Source organism: Corvus moneduloides, chromosome 1 (genome assembly GCF_009650955.1).
Source record: "Corvus moneduloides isolate bCorMon1 chromosome 1, bCorMon1.pri, whole genome shotgun sequence".
Taxonomy (NCBI): domain Eukaryota; kingdom Metazoa; phylum Chordata; class Aves; order Passeriformes; family Corvidae; genus Corvus; species Corvus moneduloides.
The window spans coordinates 109,960,976-109,985,992 of NC_045476.1; the positions used below are offsets into that span (position 1 = coordinate 109,960,976).

The 25,017-nt window shown below is 41.5% G+C and overlaps 1 long non-coding RNA gene across 2 annotated transcripts in view; it reads right to left on the reverse strand.

The window, feature by feature from the left end:
* Positions 1 to 5,237: 5,237 nt before the first annotated feature.
* The window catches only part of LOC116449905, a 29,817-nt gene continuing 10,037 nt past the window's right edge, over positions 5,238 to 25,017 (reverse strand). The window contains exons 1-4 of one of the 2 annotated variants that reach the window (XR_004242579.1): positions 9,208 to 22,787; positions 8,670 to 8,822; positions 6,538 to 7,561; positions 5,238 to 5,606 (exon numbers count right to left, since the gene is read on the reverse strand). This is a non-coding gene — a long non-coding RNA (uncharacterized LOC116449905). Of the gene's footprint in view, positions 5,607 to 6,537; positions 7,562 to 8,669; positions 8,823 to 9,207; positions 22,788 to 25,017 lie in introns of those variants that run through there. The other variant, XR_004242580.1, reaches the window with a different exon arrangement.

The following is a 25,017-nucleotide window of genomic DNA, read 5'->3' on the forward strand; positions in this document are numbered from 1 at the left end:
GCTTTGGGCTTAGTGAAACATTTTTTCCCCAAACAAGATAGCTTTCTCACAATGGTGCCAAATGGAACATATTAAGCTTTAATAATGGCTGAAAACACTACGCACCAAAGAGGCAGGGATGGGGCTGTGAGAGCTCGCCTTGGACCTTAGGACAAACAGCTGCGTGTGCACCAGCCACAGATGGGGCTCTGCACAAAGGAGCCTCTGGGCATTGCTGCACTACAAATAATGCACTAAAATGGCAAGCTTTGGCAAACTGAATGTGGGACTTCGCAGAGGTCTGGGATTCAATCGTAAAACACTACAGAGAATGTAATCCTCAAAGCAAGCAACAAAAACTGTGGACAGCAAGGATAAGACAGGACATGGAAACTGCCAGCTTGTTGCTGAAATGTGTATGGCCTACTAAGGAGCCCCAAATGTACAGACAGCTGCCATATACATGCATGCAAACAGTGAATACAGGCATAACGATGAATGTTTGCCTCAAGTGCTAAGGATTATGCTTGGCCTTTACCTCATTTAGCTTCCAAATATTTGTTTTGTAGTCCACATTCATTGTTCAGTCTATCTTTATCAAAACTCCAAGAGAGCAGATCAGCTTCCACAGTCCAGACTGCCTGCCTTTTCCAGGGACTCTAACAAAACTCAGAAAAATGCCTTTGGGTGCTGTTTCACAGCTTATGTGTCTAGAAAAAGACAAGTGTCCTCTGTTCTTCCCTTCTTTCATACTCTTCCATCGTTTCAGGGAATCTCCCAATGCTGCCCCACCCTCCTTTTGAGGCAGCTCCATTCTCATCAGACACTTTCCTGAGCCATTTTTAGACTTTTGCTGTGTTAGTTCTCTGCTGCAGAGGGTTCAGTGGAGGGCCATGAAGATGATTAGGAGTCTGAAACATCGCTCTTATGAGGAGAGACTGTGGGAGCTGGGCCTGTTCAGTCTAGAGAAGAGAAGACTGAGAGGGGATCTCATTAACGTGTGTAAATATCTCAAAGGTGGGTGTCAAGAGGATGGTGCCAGGCTCTTCTCAGTGGTGCCCAGTGATAGGACAAGGAGCAATGGCCATAAATTGAAACATAAGAAGTTCCACCTCAACATGAGGAAGATCTTTTTTACCTTGAGGACTGGAGAGCACTGGAACAGGCTGTCCAGGGAGGTTGTGGAGTCTCCCTCTCTGGAGACATTCAAAACCCACTCAAAGAGTTCCTGTGTAACCTGCTCCAGGTGACCCTGCCTTGGCAGGGGGTTGGACTAGGTGATCTCCAGGGGTCCCTTCCAACCCCAAAAATTTCATGATTCAGACCTGCCACGGACTGGATATGGCAGTTGCTGAATAGCCAGGCTGTTTTAAAACTTACCTCAGGAAGATACACTATTATCTCAATCCACCACAAAGTGCAGAAAGACAGAAGTGATCTCCAGGTCACTTCTAGGGCATAATTAGTCTTGTCTAGTAGTGACTTGTTGTTGCTTTGGGTTTTTTGTTTTGTTTTTTTTTCTTGAAATGTATTGATTCTTCAGTCTTAAAAATAATCACTCTCAGTAGAAATGCCTACTAGCTCTTCAGTGCATGTGTATCATCCACATTTTGCTTTCCTTTATTTTAAATCAATTCCTAAGCCCTGAGAAAATCTAGCAGCCTTAAGAGCTTAGATTTGACAAAAGATGTAAAGTCATTTAGTACCATGCCACACACACACATATGTACATATCACTATCACCTTAATGCATTGCAAGCCCACAGTGGTTTTGCTGGGTTTTAATTCTCCCAAAATTATTTTCAAAGAGAAAAAGTACATTCCCCTGAAAAGTTCTCGATTACCTCAATTCCCAGACATATAAATTAAAATAACATTCCCTCTTTAAAGCATCTCAGATCAGGGCTCCAATTAGTATGAAATGAGGGTCTCCCACTGTTGCTCATGTGAACACTGCCAGCAGCTTAAAAGGTTTTGCTCTGGTGGGAAGAAGATGGGCCATGATTGAAGGACTATGATTGAAGCACTGCTGTCATCTACTTAGCTAACGTATGTTGAGATAATTTCTCCCAACCGCCTCCTTTAAATCACTCACTTTCCTATTTCATCAAGATTCTTAACAGCTCCAAATCAGAGAGATCCCTGTAGACATCCAATTTATTCTGCAGTGTTTTCAGCTGTTTTCTCTCCATTTCCTGTTCTGTGCCTCCTTCGAGCTTTTACTTCTCCTCTCTGCAAGTTTGCTGTTTGCTGTTTCTATCACTGCTGCAGGTATAGCTTTTCACCTTCAGACCTATCCTCTTCATTATACAACATAAAAATTTCACATAAACTGCAAAAAAACCCCAACAGAGGACTGAAAAACCTGGTGCTGTTAATGGCATCAAAGTGCTTTGAGAACAAAGCTTAAAGGACAATCCCTAATAATTCACCTGTGACCATTCTTCTAAATTCTTATACACTCTAGTGTGAAATGACTGTATTTTATTGTGTTACACTTAACACTTAGAGTCTGGCCTTTGGTATTAATGGGAATGTCCTTCAAATAGTGCTGCTTTTTGTTCCTTTTCTTTGATTCATTAGTTGTTTACTGCAGGCTATTAACAATCCTAGGACTAGCTTTAATCCACAGCCAGAGCCTTTAAATATAATACATCATCAACAGGTAATTATTCACTTTGAAGTCTTCCCTTCTTTTTTTCTTAGCTGCTTGAGGTGATATCTGAGGCTTTAAAGTATGGTAACAGAGTACTTGGATTAAAGCACTAAAATTAGTAATGCAAATGTCAAGAAGTTAATTTGCGTACTTCAAATATAAAGATGGCCTATCCTTCCTTCCTTTCTTTTCTTTCTTCCCTCCTTTCTTCCGTCCTTCCTTCCTTTTTTCTTTCTTTCCTTTGATTTTTGTTTCTTCTTTCCTTTTTTTTTTTTTTTTTTTGACTCCAGCTAGACGTTTGGAAAGCTTTTGATGCTTTTGCAACAGTGGTACCTTGAAAGTTTAGAATTGGGTAACTGCACTATATATGCCCAACACTGTAAATTCACTAGGATCATCATCTCTTTTTGTCATGCTTAGTAGGGTTTTATTTCAGTAGTCGCTCTAGTAGCCAGCTCAGAAATCCAGATCTATGATTCTTGGTGAGACCCTCTGAACATACACTGGCATAAGCACAAGTTCATAGTGCTGTGTTGATTTCAGAGGTCTTTGACTCAGGTTCTTTAGCTTCATTTCAGGAAGGCTCTTAAGACCCTGATTAAGTGTTTCTATACTTAAGGGTTTCCTAAGTGCTGTCCGATACTGTTATATGTTTCCTGAACTAGGACCTTCGTGTGCACACTTGCAGAAACTCCTGGGTCAGTCTCAGATACAGTGAGAAAGACATGAGTAGCACATATAGGGTAACTTGCCTCCACAGACTAACAGAACATTAGTCTGGGATCTCTGTAGCAAAGTGTTCATTCATTTGAAGGACTTCTAGGCCTTGAAAAGTCAAATGCATAGTATCATGGTGAACACCTGAGATAATTTTTCTTTTACTCGCCATGTTCTGTTTTAATCTGTCATGCAGCATTTTATAACTTTGGTCTGTACACACCCTTGGAAATAACTTCTGAGAAAGAGCTGGCCCATAAATGCAAGACACTCGTATTTATTGAGATAGAGGGTGCAACATGCTCTGATTATCCATATATGTCTCATTATGTGGTTTTGGGGTGCTCTGACACGTGGCTTCTAGCAGAGGTGTCACCAGGCATGTGGAGGATTAGTAGTAATAGTATCATTGTTATTTTCTTGCCCTTTTGCATGTATTTCTGTTCTCAGTCAGCAGTAATCACACATACCACATGTAACAGACAGACTGCTGCTCTACCAGCTCCCAGTGAGCAGTAGAGTGAGTGGGGTAACTAAGGCAGTCAGCATGTGGACCCAGCTGCTTCAATCATACCCCCAGAAAGCACTGAAAGTGAAGAGCATCTACTTCCCCTGCAGATGAAGGAGCTAAGAGCCAAGTTTCAGCCTCATTTCACTGAGGCTTTCATTGTTAAGATGGTAAGTAAATTATGGAAGGAATGTCAGGCCACTGACACCACCACTGACTGACTTACCACAAGAGGAATAGTCAATCCAGCACATGAATTTGGAGTGCTGGGATGCTCTGTGCAGCCCCAACTACAGGAAGGCAAGTGTGAGCACGCTTTGTCTTCCCCTGATAAGTAATCTGCAGTGTCATGAGAGAAAATGCATGCACACTGAAGAGTTAAAATTATGAAAATTAAGCTTACAGTGAACAATATTCTCGCTTTTGGGGAAGATCTAAAGGCTTCTCAGAGGGAAAGTAACAGTTAAAATGCTTTATCTTTGCAAGCATTATAAAAAAGGTCGTAAGCTGTATACACTACAAAGGCACTGCCTTCGCCCCTCCATCTTTGTGATTTCTTTAGATTGAAGAAACCTGTTGGCTTGAGTTCTAAAACCCCAGATAAAAGCTTTGATTTGTTAATTAAATTTTTACTGCTATCTGCATTTGATATCTCAGTCAAATTGTATCCGCTTGCAACAACAGAAAAAGTCACATCAAAGGAGAGCTCCACTTCCATGACCTGTAATTACGGAATTTACTGCAGTGTGACAGTGCCTCCAAGATGCACCTGCCAGGCAGACCCAGCTTACTATCTACACCTAAAACAAAGACATTTCATTCAGCTGGGCTGAGCCAACACATGCTGAACAAAAGGGCTATGTTTTGTCAGGAGCTGGCCTAGCATATTGCTTGTCCTGAGACAGACAGGAGCTTCTGAAAACAAGGGGGTTTTCTCTGTGTTATCACACTAAGTCAGCGATAAGGATGAGCTCCCACAGAGAAAGGCAGAACTAGGAAAAAAAGGAAAAGAAATTGGAATGGGAGGATAAAGGGAATTAAAAAGAAAAGGCAGAAGAAGGAAAGAAAATTAAAATCCACCTTGGTGGTTAAAACAAAAAGAGAAAATTTAAAAAGCTACTCATAAAGAAAACACTGAAAAAATATTAGGAAACATAGAGAAAGATAGGGTAGCAGAGAGAAAATAGAGAGGAAAACAAACCAGATGTCATGCATATATACTAGCATATCCACTGGAATCCAACTTCAGCCTGCAGTGTTTTCCCCCTTAAACACCCACACAGGTATTGCAGAAATCCCCAGTTTGTGTCAAGGCATTCTTTGGCCCTCCAGTTGTTTTGCACGATATTTTCAAACAAGCAGAAATGTAACGTGGCAAAGACTCACAACATAGTCTTTATTAAACTTGGGAGCCCTAGAAATTATTGTAAGTATTTATGTTTGGGAAACAAAACACAAAGAAGGAAAATAAGTAAGGCATTGAATAGGCTTGCTGGGTAGGAATTTTTCCTGGAATGTTTAATATACACAAAATATCCATATTACAGAACAGGCATTTTCAGAAGGAGAATAACAATTTTGTTGAAAAAAAGTTCTGTTGGGAAAACCAATCTGACAAATTCATGTGTATCCACCCAGAAGGCACTTGTTACCACAGCTTCAGTGATGCAGGGATTTCCAGGGTGGCCATCAAAAAAAATCCCAGTTTGGTTCTCTTCCATGGATTAATGTCCAAGATAACCCTTCCTGCAAAAATAAATGAATAATAATTAAAATAATTCCTCACACATTATGCTCTCTTCATTTAGGTTTTTTTTGAAAACTTCTAGTTTTCTGACCAGAATTCTTTCTGGTTTTTGGTTTTGTTGTTGGTTTTTTTTTTTTTAATGAGAGAAACAGAGAAACTAAAATCGCTCTTTTTGACTAACTTCAGCATGAACCTGGCTTCACTGTAACAGGGAAAAGTTTTCTGCTGCCTTCACTGGGCCTAAGATTTTGCACCTTGCACCCCTTTGGCCTCAGTGAGCACTGACTAAACAATGTTGCTGAAAAACATGGGGTGAGATGTGTGGTGGGATAAAGGGTCTGTAGACATCAAAGCTTTTCTCTGTTTTCATTGGAACTTCAAAACGCTGTTGAAATATTTACTAAACCAAACTGATGTGATGTCTCTGAAAGCTTGGATGAAAAGCACCCACTATGGCAAGCTGGGGTTTTAAGCCTGGAGCGCTGCCAGGGCATTCCTTCCGATGGCCATGCCCCAAAACTGGGCATCACCCTTTTGTCCAATAGTCTGTCCCTCTATTCTGCTATCAGAGCCATTTTCAGCAACTTTTCCACTGATGCAGTGTGGCTTTCCTCTGCTGATAATAGCAGGAATGCAGTCCCAGCTGAGGACAGGACCTGCTCAAATCCCACCATCATCCTCAAACTTTCCAGACGCTCTTTCAGAAATTACAGCCCCGCAAGCCTGGGCTGCAGTCACCCCCTGGGGTTTCATAACTGCGTAGCAAAACAAGGAGTAACCTGGGAAAGCTCTCAGGGGTAACAAGGCACATGACAGGCTGTTGGGCCTCTCGGTATCACAAAACAGGTCAGGGCTAAGTGGAGTTAGAAACTAGTACTAGCTCCCCATCCCTGTTAAATGACCAGTGTTATTTCTGGTATTGCTCCATACCATAATTTAATCTCAGGAAGACCAGGGGGTGGGCTACAGTCAGAGGTCAAGTCTTCACAGCTCCAGCCTGACAGCATCAAAGTCGTTCCTGACTCCGTGACCTCCAGCTTCTCCCAGTCTGGAGAAAAGCTGCCTCAGGAGCTGTTTCCCCCTCCTGAGAACAGAGAGGGTTTCTGGAAGGGGTACAGCAGCAGGCAGCTTTCAGAAGCAGTTAGGTTGTCTGTGTTCCCAGCTGGTACCCTCACATGGAAAAGGAGGTCAGCCTGGACCCATTCCCTTTCCCTCTGCTCCTTCCCTCCCTCCAACCCAGTCCTTTGGGCCTGAGGATGAAGGAGGTTTTGGCTTTTGCTGGAAGAAGGCCAAAACTCACTATTTTCAGAAGGTGACTATGAAACTTGAAACAAACCCCACAGGGTGCAAAATTAATGTGAGAACAAAAGCAGAGGATTACCACAGCTCACCACATACAGCTCTCGTGTCCCAAATCCTTGTGTTACACCAAATTCACAGTAAGCAGCATGATACCCTGCTGCTGTGAACGCCTGCTGTCAGCAGCCTTCACAACCTGGCTGAGGAAGCCTCAGAGTTGGGAGGACTGACACTGCCCGGATCCTGGGAACTTCCCCAGAGCAGAAAGAGTTGCACATGAGTGAGAACTGACCTGCTATTCAAGCTGTTTCACCATGACAATGTGGGGTTGGACAGAGGGGCTGCTGCTCTATCAGGCATGCAGGGAGCTGGATTTTGACGGATGAAGGCAGATAAGATGCTCCCCAGGGAGGAAGTGGAATACAGTGGACACACAGGAGGACAGCAACAATCTAGTTGTGGAATGGGCAGGTGTGAGATTAGAGACCTGGTGAAGCTGTCAAGGTGTTTCCAGGTGAAGCTAGAAGCGCTCATGAAGCATCTTGCGGAAATAAATACACATTTGCCTTAGCTGGATTCAATCGGAAGTCTTGAAGTGGATCTTGATCAGTAAGCCTGAGGGCTCTTGAAATTAGTGAGAGGGCTTGCAAAACTCCTGCAAAATATTACCAAAGTACATCTGAAGTGCGTCATTTTGCAAGAGTGGTAAAACATCTTTCATTTCCACAAAGACCAAAGGAGCAGAAACACAAACGTTGAGTTTCCAAATATCGAGAGTAACATCAAAGGACAGTCACTAACAGAGAGCATTAAAAGGCACTTTACCCAAATTGTGTGGAGGGTGCTGGATCACATTGTACTGCACAGGTAAGAGCTGGTCTATCATTTCTAGAAGAGGTCACTGTGTGGCAACCCTCAGGTTTCTGGGGATCTGTATGGAGGTGAAACAATAGAGACCACATCTCTGTTCTCTTCATAAACTATGTCCCAGTACAAGTTTACATTTTCTCTATGTGTGGGTCAAGCTGGTTACAAACAAGGCAAGAGCCCAGGGGCAGAGCTGGATTCCTGCCATCCATCTCAGTTTCCATACCAGGCAAGCCAATCTCCTGGCACCTGGAGCAAGCAAACATGTGGGCAACATCGATGGCTGAGCACCTCAGAGTGATGCTGAAATCATAGCTGACAGAGCAGACCCAGGCAGAAACACCAGAGACTGGACTAAAATACATTCAGAGACAGAGAAATTCCACAGCTGCTAGCAGGACATGGAAAAGAGCTATATCTCTTTTGATTGCCCAAATCAAAGCAAACGAAAAGTGACCCTATACTACCTTCCAGGGCTGTCAATAGTCACACTACACTTAAAAAGCTATGTGTAAAAGTAATGAAAAGCAGTGAGAGCTATTACACACTTTTAAAGTCATTCATGTTCAGTTTTGAAAATATATCCGCAGTCTATTTGCCTAAAAGCAGAGTGCTGTGATCCTTGTTTACCAAGTAAAACAAACACCCTCTACAGCACAGGTAAGTGACCCACAAATGCAAGTCTTTACAAGCCTCCTCATTACAGCGAGATCAGAGTGTGCCATGTGTGCCTATCATTTTCTCAGGGCTTTTTCTTCTTCTCTTCCTGCTTTTTGTCAAAGCTCCTGGCTTCCCGTCTGCTTTCTATTTGCAGTTGTTAAAGGGAGGGACAAACCCACACACAATTAGTTTTGAGTGGGACAGAAAAAGGGATTAAAATGCAAATAAATATTAACCTGATGAATGGTTCTTTCCAATGCACGTCTTCATGAAAAGACCATAAAGGATACAGAGTTATGTAGGTACATCAATTGTATACAGTTTTGTAGGAAAAACTTTCCCATAGACTGTAAATCCCACCTATGGACATTATATTTTCTTGGTTCTCTCTGCAAAGAAGCAAAAAAAAGTTGATACAGGGCACAGTTTTACAGTATTTTCCTCTCATCAAGAAAACATGCTTTCTTCTTTTGTGCCAACTTTGCCCCATGACCCTTAGGACACTACTGCCAGCCCAGGTGAGGTTCTTGGTTTGTATTTTTTCTTTCTCGGAATTCTTAATCAGTAACACTGCTCAAACCCTCCCAGAAGCTTCCCCTTTGCACTGATGGTCTTCTCCTTCCCCCAACTCCTGCATCAACAGTGGTATTCTTCCTTCAAAAGCCTCTTGCTCTGAGACCTCAAATGCTGGCTCAGCATTTGTGCACCAGGGCAGCCCTCAGCACTTCAGTTCTCCCTGATGAATCTCATCTTCCTCCCTGAATGCTCACTCACCTTCAGGCTCCAAATCCCACCAGGTACTCCCTCTTATCCACCTCAAATATCTCCCGGTCACAGCAGGACAGTCACCATTTCATCTAGTCTGTGGTGTATTGTCATGAACAAAGCTCTGTTTCAGGATTTGAGAGAAAATAAGCAGGGGAGATTTTCTGTCCAGCCCCTTTTCTACTTTTGTATCTTTGAGAGAAAATCAGCAGTGGGTACTAAAATAGTAATTTGGCATATGTACTTCATTGCTTATCAGCTCATTTACTTAACAACAAAGACAGGAAAATGCTGTGGGGGTCATTACACCAGGAGAAGGCTCAGAAAACCTGGAAGTCTGTGATGAAAATCATTTAAATGGCATAGCCAATGATTAGAATGAGTGTCTGTGGCAGTAAATGGGAACATATTAGAGTGGCATGGGAAGCTTAATCAGTGATTGATCTCCCAACAATTACCTTGCTTTCTAAATCCCTCCATATCATTTAACGAGGTGATTTCAATGTTCTAATAAAATGTGGCAGGGGAATGTTTCCAGATGTCCAGTGTGTAGGGAAATAAATACTTCTCTGAAACCATAATCTGTGCATTAAACCAACCAACATTGTCTTCTGATTGAGTTACACTTCTGTCTCAATTACAGAGGAACGAGTCACTGAAAAGTCATTAGATTTTTAAAAATCCTTTCAAATCATGTCAGTTTTATACAAAACAGAAATCCTCCCTCTCTGCTGATTTCTTGGCACAAAACACCATCATTTCACAAGTGCTGAAATACCTGCTTTTACAACGTTTCCCTAAAATTGGTTGGTTATTCCTCCATTAGAAATGGAAAACGTTGCTACTCGTGCCCCATGATTGAGTTCTTTATCTCTGATCACTGCAAAAATCAGACCAATATGAATAAGCCCAGATGTCAAACTACACTTTGAGAACTGAGGAAAAGATTGTGATGAAAAGTCCAGGACATCAGGAATTTCACCAGATCAGTCTGCTTGGCAAACATGACCTGCAGCTGACACTGGGAGGTCATTGGGGTTCCCAGCCCACTGGGCAGCACTTCTTCAGCATGAAGAGTGACTCTTTTTTAAAATTATTTTTCATTTACAAGGGTGCCTTCGACAAGTGTGAGTCTGATTTCCGTACTTCAAAGAGCTCCTGCTGAAGTGTTCACGTGACGCATCACCAGACTCATGCTCATGTACAGTGTACGCAGCAACCATTGCACTGTGGTAGAGGATGTCTGTGAGCAGCCCTGATTTCTCGTGGTCCCCTTGGGTAATCGTGAGGGATGACCCATGGCTGCAGCATTTGCTCCAGGTTTTCCAGACCTGTCCCCCAAAAAATATTCTTCAGCCAACACTTAGGGTCAGCTTCATGTTCTTTAGAGTGTTTCAATACCCAGTGTCTCGAAGGAGCTCTGGTGTATGTACATATCAGTCAAAAGCAACTCCATGCCTTCATTGTCGAGGGCAAAACTAGCCCCCCTCACTGCCTCTCTCTTCACTACCTGCATTTTTGGGCAGTGACATATAAATACTGCAGTGCACAGGACCCATGTCTATTTTCCATCCACTTGAGACTAGATGGTTTGTCTTTGTATTCACCCATCAAAACCAAATAAAAACTCAACTGATCCATGACAGCTGAGGTCACACTATGTCTTAATTTCAGTAAGTGCAAACACAGCCCTCTTAGCAGAGAGAAAGGAGGAAAATAGCGGCACACTTAACCCCCTCTGCTCTGTAAATAGTCTTGTTAGCTCTCAGCTATCACAAAAGCATATCCTGCATTGCATATGGCAAATATTAACCAGATATTGAGTGTAGTTCTATTCACATGACAGTAAGTAATGCGTTCAGTCCTCCAGGGTAGCTGTGCTTGGATGTGAGGGTCTATATTGACCTGTGAAAGATTGTGAAGGAGGAAGAGAATACTTTCAATGGTCTAGCAGGTCAGTGAGTGCTTAGTGCCACAGCTAAGAGCCCAAGAGGGATATTTCGTTCCATGCCTTTGAACATTATCTCAGTTAAACAAACTGAAATGTGCAACTGAGTTTATTTTAGAAATGGTAAAAAATTATGCTGAAAGCAAACTTTGTGCATGAAGTGTCTATCATATCCAGGGAGCCTGAAATTATAGAATATACAGATTGTTCACTTTAATATGTTGCCAAAGTGTGTGAAGGCCAAGTTGCAGATTAAATTTCCCTTTCTTTCTCTTCCCTGCATATGATACAGTGATATGACCCAGATGATAATACATGAAGAAAAACTTCTTGAATTTGCCTACCCACAGGGTTCATTTGGTTAACTTTGTGATTAATAATTCTAGTAATTAGTAAGTGCTAAACAAATGGGGATTCTTAAATCTGATCTTTTGAAACTGCAGTCCCAGAGCATTCTCTTTGAATGTGTAAGAGGATGCAGTCCTGCCTGACATCCACAGTAAGAAGCCACTTAAGCTACCATCTGTGAATTTTGTTGCCAGAAAGCACAAAATTGGGTGTTCCTTGTCACTGCCCATGCTTGTTGGGAGCTATGCATTCCCTTAAAAAAAAAAAAGAAAAAAAAGAGATGTCATTTCTTCATAGACCTTTTATGGTATATAGCAACCTTGCTGCCATTAGCTATTGCTGATGGACAATATGAGAGCTGTATCTGTTTTCTGTTCATTAACTTGGGCTAAGTAACTCATAGTGAGCATTTGTCTCTATCCAGAAGAGAGGGGGAAGAATGATTAAGGGCTAGAAGAGGTTGCATTGGTGCATTTTGTTTCTCACCAAAGAAAGGAGGGAGCATGACACTGCAATATTATCGTCATTTCTAGGGCCAAACTAAGTCTCCCTTTTTCTCATTTGGACATTCACACTGCTATCCACACCTAAGGGTGGGGACAGTGTCTTGTTCTTGTGAGGACCTAAACTTCTCACTGGGCTTTCTCAATGACATTTAGCAGAAGAAACTCTGTAAACACCATATTTTCATGGGTATAACATCAGGTTGTGTGCAACCCACACTCCCACCAGTGTACTGTATACCTTCCAGTCATGCTAATCCTTACCTTCCTTTTCATATCTGTGAGGACTGTTTGGAGATGTACATTTTATTCATTTACAGGTTTATTCCAAAAAGGAGGACACTTAAAGAGACTGAAGTCATCTCAGACTGGGGCATGACTTTTAAAAATGGCAGCCCTACTTGTGGGAGTACACTCTTGCCCTCGTTATGCAAAGGTCTCAAACCTACAACTTTGTCAGCTTCAGTGGGTAGTAGAGGAGGCCCCATTTCTCCATTCCTAGATATAATATCTTTTATGAGCTTGTCTAGGCACGAATTCATTCTATTGGTGCTGCTGAGTTTCCTTCTGCTATAGCTCCCTGCTATAACAAGAGGCAGACAGCAATGTAAAAGCAGCAATGTAAAAGCAGCAATGTATCTTAAGAAGCAAGAGAAATGAAGAGAAAAGAGGTTAAAATATATTAATTAAAGCAGGAATTCAAAACAGCTTCGAAAAAATAAATTTTAAAAATGGCTCAGCTTAAAGAAATTGTTTATCTTAATCTGCATGGATGGGAGCCACCATCTTAATTTGCAAGTAATGAAAAATCAGTTAATTGTAAATTACATGTGGAAGACATTTAAAGTTCAGGGAACAAAACAAGAAATACTGCTGTCAGAAGTGAGGCAAAGCTAGAGACTGGAGTAAATCAATCTGAAATTATTCATAAAATTACAAAGCAGTATACAGCTGTTACATTGGACAACTTTCTCAACATTTCAGTTACAAGGGAGTACACATTTCAAGTTTGCCACTTTAGGAGACAATGACTATGTGGAATAGCCAAGCAGAAATCTTGATGTAAGAGGAAAAGTTTTATTAACGTGAAACAGTCCAGAGTCCTCTCCTCATCATAACAAGTACAATTAAAAGTTCTTCCGCTAATGAATAAAATACTTCCTTCATTTTCAAAACAAGCTACTATAAGGAAAACTGTACACTGAGTAGACATTCATCCTCAAAGTTTTGCTTTATTAAAAGCTCAACATGAAAAACTCTAAGGAATTCCAACAAAACAATTTGCAAATCTTCAGGGATACCTTATGCCATGCCTCAAACAAGACCCCAGGGCAAAAAAATTAGAAAACATTAAGATTGATGAGATAAGAGTGATCCTGCAATTATACAACACCTCAGGAGAGGTGCACATTTCACAGAGCACAGTTGCAAGATCTATCATTGCATCAAAGAGAACTGCATATAATAGCTAGCCCAGAGAACTCCAAACAAAGCTGAGAGCCATACAGGAAAAGCGGCAGTGTGATAAAGCAGAGGAAATCCAGCTGTATGCTGATAAGCATGAAAGGATTTCGCAAGTCAACATGAAGAGGCCCCGGTCCGGTGACTCCGGTCTAATAATGAGCAAATTGCTTGCAACATTCAGTCCTCTGTAGGACACCTTGAAGAAAAGGCTGGAAGACTCTTGTTTGCTGCAGCTTGTGTTTGCACTGCCCACACACAGCCAAGTTGCTAAATATTCACCTCAAAGTCTCTACCATATTTCAGAGAGTTGTAAGATCTTTGATATTACTGTTTGTTTCGACAAGATGAAAGTCATGTCCTGAGCTGCCCCTGCTAAACTGCAAGAGCCGCTGGCATTGCTGTTGATGGATAATCACAGTGTGCAATGCGGAAAGACAAGCAAACCCAAAGTTAAAGGGAGCCATCCTCTTCAAAGAAATGGCATTTCTACCTTCAGCTCAAATACTCACTGTGGGTACAGGGTATGAAGGTTGCCAATCAATTTTACTAGCATTTAGAAAGAGATACAGAGATTATTATTCATTCTTTTCCTTTTGAGTTATTTTATCTCTGACATGCCAAAATTGGGATGAGTCTTAGGACTTCAAGCTGACAGCAAAGTGCATTAACTTTCAATGGCTAAAAGATCTAAAATTCAAAGTGGAAATAAATAGAGTCAATTATACATTGGAAAAAGACATTAAGGGAAGTGGTAAATTTATCATATCTTCAGTCTCTAAATCATTGTTTAATAACTTCCTAAAAGAGGTGCTGCAAGTTAACAAAAACTTGCTGGAATCACTAACGGGATTATGTGACGATGCTCCTTGGTCTGTGAAAGCTTAAAAGAAAACAACTTGTTGGCTAGTAAAATTGTTTCCAAACTCAAATTTAAATGTTTCCAGTGAGTGAAACCTTCTGCCCACCCACATCCCATGGAAGTTCTCAAAACTGCACTGAAGTGAAGCTTAAATTGCACATAGGTCTTCTGCTGGCCCTCTGCGGTAGGGAGCAATGCATCCTGATCCATCAGGGAAGGCAGAGGTCAGCACTGGCAGCTACTAATCGCAAGCACACATGCATCTAGCCAGGCCTTAGTGTGTGCTCATGGAAGTCTGCTTCATTACGTCACTCTCTGGAAGCACAAAAGGGACATTGCTTTGACTCTGAGTCACCGGGGCAAGCAAAATCTCGACTTTATGAAACGATACCTCTTCCATACAGGGGAATGTTTTCCATATGCTGTGGGATTAAAAATACAGCATTATATAGCAGAGAGTCATTTGGATAGATACATCTTGAGAAAAACCTTCTTCCTATGAAGAGCTATATAAGAAAATTAAAGAGAGGGAGACATTTTGTCTACATTTAACCATTAGTACCCTGAAATAAAACCTTAACTTCTTTTGGCAACTTCAGATTGTTCTGATCAGCAATAGAAAAAAAAGTAATGATTTTTTAAGGAATACTCATACTTTTATAACTAAGGCCAAAAATAATTATTATGTTGATTTAATTTAAGCACCTACTGATCAACAATACACCCCCACACCCCTCCCCCATAATATCATGGAATAATCCGTTTACAGGAGATAAAATATTTGCATTCAATGACAAGTCATGGCTTAAGAAGAAATTTTTTCCTTGTTTGGAAATGTAAGCCTGGTTAAACAGGTACCTAATTTTTACACTTTTCATTCCTCTACATCATCCTTTAGCTTCTGGATGCCCTGCCACTGACTCACAAGTCAAAAATCTCACTGCATTCTCCATATGCAAATACAGAGTGTAACCACACCATTCCTTAAATTCTAAACTTATTCTCATAAATACACTATAAAATCTGGATTCCTTAAAGCATTCATTTTAGAACTTAAATTGAAGGCTCAAAAAGCTCTTTTTATAAATTTGCCAATATGTTTTTGAAAAAAAAAAGAAGAAAGATGAAGTTAGAAAGTCCTAGTTTTGCGGTGGTATTACAAATGCTACTAACATTCTACCTCCGATATCTACCTCAGTATCATAGCAGTTCCTTTCAGCCACTACATCGTACCCAGAACTTTTTTCAGCATCACTGTTCCTTAGTATATACACATCACATAAAAATGACCTAATTTCTCTGCTGCTAGACATAAAACTTCATCAGATAAAAGCTCTTCCAAGGTATCAGTCTCTAGGATATACCAGATCTACAGCAGGACTATTAATTAGCACTCATCAGAGAGCAGATCCCTGCAAGACATTCCTCCACATTAAAACCTCATTGGTCATTCAGAATTCTTTACTTTCCATTTGCTTTCAATTTATTGTTTAAAATTCAATGCTAGTCCTATGTCCTTCTTGCCTTACTGCTTCATTATCTTTGCTTTGGAAGAGTTCTGCCCTTCCAGGCATCTCAGGACACCAGGAATAGGTGAATATCACCAACACATTTTACAGCTCAATAAACTAAGAAACACAGCTGCTTGCTAGGGGGTTTTACACATAAGAAGATAAAATGAGAGTTAAGGCAGAAAGAGATCCCAGTCATAAAAGCGTGAATACAACTCCTGTTTCCAGATACCTTTCCTCCAAGCCAGTGCAAAAAAAAAATTGAGATTTGAGGCTAAACTGCACTCACTTTGCATTAAGATTCAAATATCACTCCAAACCAGAGTACTTCAGATTTGCAACACAGAAGTATTAGACTGACATAATTTCTCTACATAGACTCAAATTACCCTGTGTTCAAGCAGGATAGAGTTTCTCTGGTCCCGTCTGTTGGTCAACAAGATGTTACGTTTTGAAAAATTATGCTTCTTCCTGTTTTTCTTAAATGAAGAAAAAAATTTAAACCAAGTACATTTAAAGTCTGAAACTGACAGGAATTGAGGAAGGAGAATGTGTTTGTGCAGAGAGAAGTGCATTTCTCTTGACTGATTTTTGTTAATATTGATCACAGTGCTTGTGAACTTGCTAACAGCTTAAAAAACAAATATCATAAAATATTCTAAGTCTCCTAAAACTCTTTAAAAATACTAAGAGACATGAAAAATCAGGGGTTTAAGAAGACTTCTGTAAAAATGTGGGAAGAAGACCTAGAGTCAGCATCAGTAACATGATGTTTATTGCCTCCAGTCTCTTCTCCCTCACTGGTTGTTCACCGTACGGGGGAGGCTTTGGTTACTGAGTGAAAGAAGTAAATATCTTACTTTGTTCATCTCCTGCAGGCTTCATACAAACAGTGGGAAGGAAAATTTGAAGAAGCAGAGCTCTGAGTGAAGCAGGAAGCTTTGCAGGCCACCCTGAGGTGGCCGCAGTTCTCCAAGTGGCTCATGACAGGCATGATTAATGTAAGTGGAGAACTAAAAAGCTAAAGCTGTTTATTCGAAAGGACAATGCATTAGAGGCTTCCTGACTTCTAATGGGTCCTTATCCACTCCTATAGTGTACCTTCTGGAGCAGTCATTAGGCAGCCCTGGAAGAATGTGTCCTGTCATTCCCACTAGCCTATGGCACATGGAGGGTCAGCATTTCACCTGCAAGAGAGGGCATGCGCAGCGTGCTGAGGAAACCAAAGGGACGGGAGGTACAAGTGAAAAGGGGACATGGCATGTGAAATTTGAGGACAGCTCTTTGCACACTTTACACATTCTGGGAATACATTTCATAAATTACAAGCAGTCTGTGTGCAAGTTTTCCTCATCAGCATAACCCACGAGCATGATAGTGACTCTAGAAATGTCATCCCAGTGTCAGTGTTTCTATCAGCAGTAGGTGTTTGCTAGCACAGACCTGCTTGCGTGCTTTTAAACCTCATAAAACACATACTCCAAGACTCATTCTAGACTGAAGATAATGCCCAATTAATACACTGGCTCCAAACAGCCTTGAATTTTGGGCAAGTTTCAGTTCAGCTCTGAACAGCCAGTTGCTAAGTCCATATTCTCATTGGAAAATTCTAAGGACTTCCATAGGTGTTTGGTACCCCTGCAGTTGGCATCATTTTGGGGGTTGCTGTAAATACAATGAAGGTAATAAGAAATGTTACTGCCTAAAGACCACACAGATAATACCAGGCCACACATGCAGGTGGGCTGTGCAACACAACAGGATCATTTCAGCCTTTAGGCTTGTGACTTGAGAGGAGCTGTGATGTGCATGTATGCTGTGGATTTGGGGCTTTCAGGGCAAAGGCCAAAGATAGTCAAAGTGTCAGCTGTCTGCAGATCCCTAAGCATCCCCCCTTGAGTGTTTCATCCTTCCCTAGGCTGCCATTCTCTCAGTTCAGCCCAAAAAGTGGTTGCTGGAGCCACACTGTAAAGACGGGAAGATGAAACTGTTCTGATTAAAAACAACTCTCTCTCTCTCTCTCTCACACACACACACACAAAAAAAAGTGATCAGGTTAACTGGACAACCCCTTACAGACTACAACCAACCAACAGGGTAGCAAATGGTGGTGAGGTGAGGGTGGGAACAAGTTGTCAAAACTTCCTCTACCAGCACTGTCAGCAAAGCTAATACAGTCCTAAATTTAAACCCTAAATCTTCTAGGGCATGATCTGACTGACACTTAGGAAAGCTGGTTCATGCTTAAGTGCCTGAATGAAAGAGACCTTAATCTCTTTCTCTTTTAGTTGTGACTTGGAGTAATGAAAACATTTTAGACAGAAGCATGATTGTTATGTTGATGATGTCCCTTCAACTATTTACAGAAGTAGTGCCAAGATACCACAAGAAAGGCTGAGCATAAAGTATTTCCAGCACATCAAAAAGCAGGAAGCATGGGAAATCTTCCCACTAGAAAAGCCTGATCTCATGGGATTTCCAGCTCAGTTGCTTAACTCTTGCTGTCCCAGCAGCTCAGAGAGTACCTTACATCAATTTGCCTCAAATCTGCAATTTCAGTGATTCATAGTAAAGCTGATAGGGAAGTGGTGGAAACCATGACGTTGAGGGAGAGTTTAAGTGGGTCTTTTCACTGGTTGAGCTTAAGGAAAGCCACAAATATAGTTGTTTAATTCAACTGCCAATGTGACTTGCTCTCTCCCAAACTGGGGCTTGGGGTAATTAAATCTTTACATCTTGACAAGATTATGCATTTTGCTGTGCTCTGATGGCCTGTGTGCCAGGGAAAGCAGCAGTACAGGCCTGGATGGCAAGCAAACAAAACTACACACAAAAGTGCCTGTGTTTTGTCCCACAAATCACATCATATAGGAGCTACTTTCATGGCTGATTTTAGAGCTTCTGGGAAAACTGGCAGTGCTCTAAAGCCATCTACACGGGGTAAAGCAGCCAGTACAGCTGCCTTGGGACAAGCCCTGCAACAGGGTGCTAGGAAAGAGATGGAGCACAGCAATTTCCACTCTGCAGGGTTTGCACCAAGATGCCTTAAGTCTTCCATGTAAACAGGATGCAATAATATATAGATAGCTTGTGGGAAGAGTATACCAGCTGCTGTAATGATGTCTCTTAGCCACTTAGTTGACAGCCTGGTAACCCAGCTACAAGTTCCTGTCTGCTCTGGAGCATCTGAGTTCCCAAGGGATCTTGTCTCTCCTGATCTCCACCTGCCTTGCTGATGGGGGAATCCTGCAGCACACTGCTGCTCCACTACCTGCCTAGCAGTAAACAGAGACTGCTTCAACCAGCCTAAGAGGTCTCCAAAGCCTTCGAATTCCCTTGGGAACCTGGGCTGTTAATACAAGGGACAAGAGCCATTCTCCTACGAAATACCTTGTATCAAAACAAAATGAAACAACCAACTTGTCTACTTTAATGGCTTTAATGAGTGCTTATCTTCTACCTTCCACCCTCCAATCTCCAGTTGCAAGGTGACCAAACCCCACATGTCATTTCTCTCCATGCTTCAGCAGGAACTTCCTTAGAAGGCTGTCAGTAATTTCTGATTTCTGTTTGGCAAAACAGAGGGCTATTTGCATTGCCTTAGATAGGTAACTAAGTAATTGGTCTTGGGAAATCAGACTCTTACACAGCAGGTCTTTAATTTCAGTTGGACCCTTTAGGGTTGACTTATGAGAAAAGTGAATTCCAGTGTTCTCACATCCCTTTTCTCCTCCTCTTCCTCACTGCAATGGGCTAAGCAACAGCATGGAGAGCAGAGCTCATTTTGAGCACCCCAAATGCAGGTATCGCCACCAGCAAAGAAACCAGGGAAATCTTGGGCCATGAATACACAAGCAGAGCTTGGGGAAGCATTCCTAGAATAAGGTATGATGGGAATGAGCTAAGATTTTCCTTTCTACATGATCTTGGCTAATGTGCACAGGGAGAAGAAGAAACCTCTCATACTTGCATATACCTCCCACATTTCTGAATGGCCTGTAAGGGGGATGCCCTTTATTAATGTGTCAAAGGCACTGGCCTGTTTCCATTTCTTCAAATATTCCTCCTGTCTCTGTTTTCTACTGTGGTTGGGCTGTCATTGGTATGTTGACTGATCTGAAGCACCCACATAAATACTGTCAGGCTTGTATTTTTTTTACTTCGGCGTCTGCAGACCCCTCATTTTTTTGTTATCCATTAATCTGCTCATCAGTTCTCAGGCATCTCATGATGTCTTAAATTTTTTTTAAGTCTTTAACTCACATCATCTATTTGCCTTTGACAAAAACTCCATGTGACAAATGGATTTGCATCAGAATGGAAAGGAAAAATATTGTATTAATGAAGAAAAATTCATAACCAGAGGTTTTAGTTAGCATTTCAGAGTCTATTCAAGTTATTTCTTCAGCCATCAAAATAATCCCTAGAAAAGGTAAATCCTGAGACCAAGATATTAGTTGCATGGACATGGTAAGAAAGTAAACTTAACTACATGGGTTTAACATCCTAATGAAGCTGCATATATTGAAATTAAGGTCTGAGCTGGGTAACCCATGAATGGCTGACTGAAACAGTGTCCAAGAGGTTTACAGCTACGATTAGTACAAGGTGCAGGCTCGAGCTGCTGAACATCTAAGGTGATTAAAAGTGTGTGTTGGGGGGGAAGCCATCTCCAGATCACATCATTTTACAGACCTGTTTAAGAGCAATGAGAGAATGAGTTGCACAGGGTACAAGGTGAGGGGATGGACAACAAAGGAGCTGGCTACAGAAGTTCAGGGAATAGTTATCTCTTAACCTGGAGCACAGCAGACATACTGCTGTGCCTTTAGACACAGCCTCTTCAAGAGGCAAGCTGGTGTAATCTGGCGTGCTCCAGAGCAAAAGCAGGACTAATCCTCTTTCAACTTGACTCAGTCTCACTGCAGACTCAACTGCTGAAAGATAGTTTATTTAATGGCTGTAATGTCACCAAGTATCTCAGCCCCAAGGCTGAATGGGTTTAAAACAAACTGAAGCAAGCTGCTTCTAAATCAAACTAAGTATTCACACCACATTAAAATTTGTTTGAAGTTAAATGTGTCAGAAAAGATGCATGTTTTCAGTGAATGAAGAAGCCCTATAAGAATACCATAGATTTTTGCTGTGCTTTGAGTAGTATGTTACTCAAGACATTGTTTGGGTGTGTTATAGTAATGCTGATAGGCATGTACAAAGACTTGTGCACTAACATCTTTATGTGTTTGATAATTGCCTTAATTTTTGCCTTGCTGAGCATTATTTTAATTAATAGGGAGACTGTCTTAATTAAAGCACATGCAGGGGAAAACAGACTAAGCCAAGAAAATGTTCCTTCACTGCCTGATAGAGAGTTTCTACCACAACACACTCTGGTCAAAGAGGACCCACACAAAATGTTATCCTGTGTCCCAACCACATGCTCTTCTCAGAGAAGAGCATAGTCATTAGAATATAACTCTAGAATAGTACGTTGGAAATTGCATGATCTTAATATTCACAGAGATACAGCTGGGTATAAGCGTCATAGCTTCAGCCAAAATTTTCAAGCCATTCAAGGCAGGTTTCTGCTGAGAAACTGAGGGCACAGCACAAAACATTATTACGTCTTGTTGAATGCTAATGCATGTTTCCAAGAATAAAAAGTGACCAGAAAGTCTGGCAAGAAACTATTGGTACTGATAACATTAAACACACAGCACAAAAATGCTTTTGCTATGAGGGATAGAAGGCTAAATCAATCTCACAGCAGTTAGAAAAGGGGTGAGAAGTACCACAGACATTTGGGGAAAGTAGAAATCTTAAGAAATCACCAAATCTCAGGACTGGGGATTGTTACTTTATTCTTTGAATAATCATCAGGATCCTTTTAAGTTTCAGAAGCAGCATAAAGGAAGAGGCAGATAAGATGACGCTAATGTCTGTAATTAAGTGAGGACTGGGTCATACTAAGAAACAAAAGCATTTTTCATCCTTTGAAAGGTGAGCTCAATAGTGCCTGAGCCACCTGAGTAAAGACAAAACCCTGTAATAACAAATCCCTCAGGATTTTACATACATTTAAAATAGACCCTGTATGTGTATGCATGCATGCTTGTGTGCACCCGTGCATGTTACAGAGGCAAGGAGGTTTACCAGGGTTTTCCAGGCATATGCAATGGACTTATGGAAAAGGCAAACAGTCTTCTTGGAAAGAAACAGCTACACTCAGTCCATACAGTAAGGGTTACCAAATTATTCCATTACTACTTTTGCTTACCCATATCAGAAGATTGCTTAAGTGTACAGTCAATGCCTAAAAGACACTTTGAAACTGAAGAGTCTTTCTTGTGCTTTAGTTCTACACAATGCTCCTTGTTAATAAAATAATGGTGGATAAATGTGTAAATATAAGCAACAAGTTTTCCCCTCCTATCTTTATTTTCACCTACTTATTTTGATGAAAATATTGCTATCCTATCCTTCCTGCTTCAGCAGAAGTTCTTGTTATTCAAACATTAACAGGATGGAACCTTCTGGCTCCCAATTAAGCTGTCAGAATAGTTAAGCTACGGATTTTCTCTGTCTAGCAGTACTAGGAAAGCCACAGAAATGTTCTCCCCAGCAAAAGATAAGGGGGAAATGTGCTTCAAATCTATGGTGGGCATGTCAGCAACTTTTATGATGGCATCAGGGAGAGCAAAGATGCAATTTGCCCTGCCAGCATGTTATTTCACAGCCAGAGAAATGCAGGAGTTGATTTAGAACACACAAAGAGGTTTAAGAGAAGTTCCTGAAAGGATTCAAACCTCTGAGAGCCAGGTTCACAGGCTAGAAAAATGGGGCTGGCTCCTTGTTTACAGGGTGCACACAACTGCAGAGGAGAGAGCAAAGCCGTTGTCTGTGTTTTTTAGACAGACCCGGGCTACTCAGACTTGGCCAGCATGTCAGATTCAACTGCTGTTTCCCTTGAGCCCAGAAATAATAATGGTCTGTTTCCCTTTTTTTAATGTCCTTTCAACCATGCTGCTATTTTTATGCTTCACTTGCTGGCACATGGATCAATCACTGTAGGACCTGATTTACAACCTGTATTCCAGACACTGCTTCTACCAAGGTGGGGGGGGGAAGGGGCGGGGAGGGACAAGTGTGTTTAAACACTCATTGTGCAGTGTCTCGATTTGGCTCCAGGAGATATTTGGAAATATAAGGCTAAGGAAAGAGGCTGGATCCTCTATCATTTGTACTAATTAACTTCTGAGCAGTGAATCAGCCTGACTGTTTCCATAGAGTGAACCCGAGGCTTTCAGCCCTTGTCAGTGAGTTCCTCTTTAAAAGGCCGTTTTGTTTCCCAGGACATATAGCACAATCCCCCAACTCATTATGGATGGCTTTTCTAGATTAAAAGGAAAAAGGGTTGTTTTATTGGAGTAAACTAAACAAATCTGACATCCCACACCATTTATTGACCCCATCTGAGAAGTCCTTAGTTTAAAGCCAGCACATGACCTTCATCTCCCTTGACACATGGGACACAAGCAATAATACTTGTTTTGATGACTGAGGACCAATTTTACGTGTATCCACATAAATCCCACTGCTGCTGGAGTCTGTTTAAGGGAAGATACAGAAGACAGACTTTCCCCAAAGGAGGGAGGAGTGGCAGAGACAATGTGTGATGAGCTGACTTCAGCTCCCATTCCCAACTCCCATGTGCCGCCTGGTGAGGAGGGATAGAAAATTGGGAGTGAAGTTGAGCCTGAGAAGAAGGGGGAGTGTGCTGAAGGTGTTTTAACATTTAGTTTTTATGCCTCATTATCCTACTCTGATTTGATAGCTAATAAATTAAATTTATTTCTCCAAGTCAAATCTGTTTTGCCTATGACAGGATTTGCTGAGTGATTTCTCCCTGTTCTTATCTCAACCTACGAGCTTTTAGCTATATTTCCCCTCCCCACCCAGCTGAGGTGGCCAGTGCTAAGGCAGCTTTGGTGGGCACCTGGCATCTAGCCACAGTCAACCTGCCACACCAACATAAAATTCATTTAAATACACATGAATTTTTAGGTTCTCTTCAGCACATCTTGGCCTGGATTTATGAAACTGTTCAACTGACTGCACACAGCTGATGTAACATACAACCTCCTTTTTGTCTCTGGATATTGGGAGAACTGTGAGCCATTACACAGATATACCAATCCCAGCATATGTATTTTCCACTTAGTGTTACTACTGTGAGGAGTTTTACCTGCAGAAATCGAGACAGAGACTATAATTCCAAACAATCTCAAGTAATCCTAAATGAAACCAAACCAGCCTTTCTTAAGGTTTATTTCTGGTTCATCAGGTTTTGCAGTAACATTTGAAGTTAAACACAGGTTGACAACTATTGCTTTGCACCTGATTCCATAGGAATATTGGTTTTTTGGTCACTGAATCATCACAGTAAAGGCCAGATCTGCAAGAGGCATTCAGGTACCTGGTTCCCACTCAGTGGGAGTTTAACAGGGCTTTTGTGGACATGATAATCACCATTTTGGACTAGAAAAACACCTTTTTATGCATTAGCCAGGCAGGGATTTGACTTGCAAATTCCAAACCTGGGTTTATGGTGTTTACAAGAGGGGTTTGCCTCCCTATCAGAGCTGCTGCTGAGGCCCCACCAGCCCATTAAACATCAGTGTCCTTATTAGCTCTCAGAGCTCATGACAAGGTTGGAGCCAAGTGCCACCAGGGAAGGCCAGCTTTGTGTTGTGGCATGGTCTGTCCCAGGAAGGACAGGAGGCTGAGCAACAAACTCCTGTCAAATATCATATCCCAAAGTGTAAGAAAGGTTTCCATGCTGCAGAGCAGCTAGCATTGTAACAAAAGAACCACTCTATATCGCATCTCTCTTCATCAACTCTCCCTCCCCATATGACCTCAGCTACAACTCTCTCAGCCAAGTGAAAGAAAAACGCTCCACATGTCTGTGCTGACACCCACTGCACAGCTGAGAGGCCGCTCACAACACAAGCAGAGAAAGAAATAAAAATGAAACTCCACTGTAGTCTGTAAAGCCTCTCACCAACAGCACTTCATCTTAGCGTCAAAAACAAATACAACAAAAAATATTTTCAGACTAGAAAGCAACCAATCAGTAACACTGCACCTTCACACAGACTAGGTACTGGTTACCACCTCTGCAAT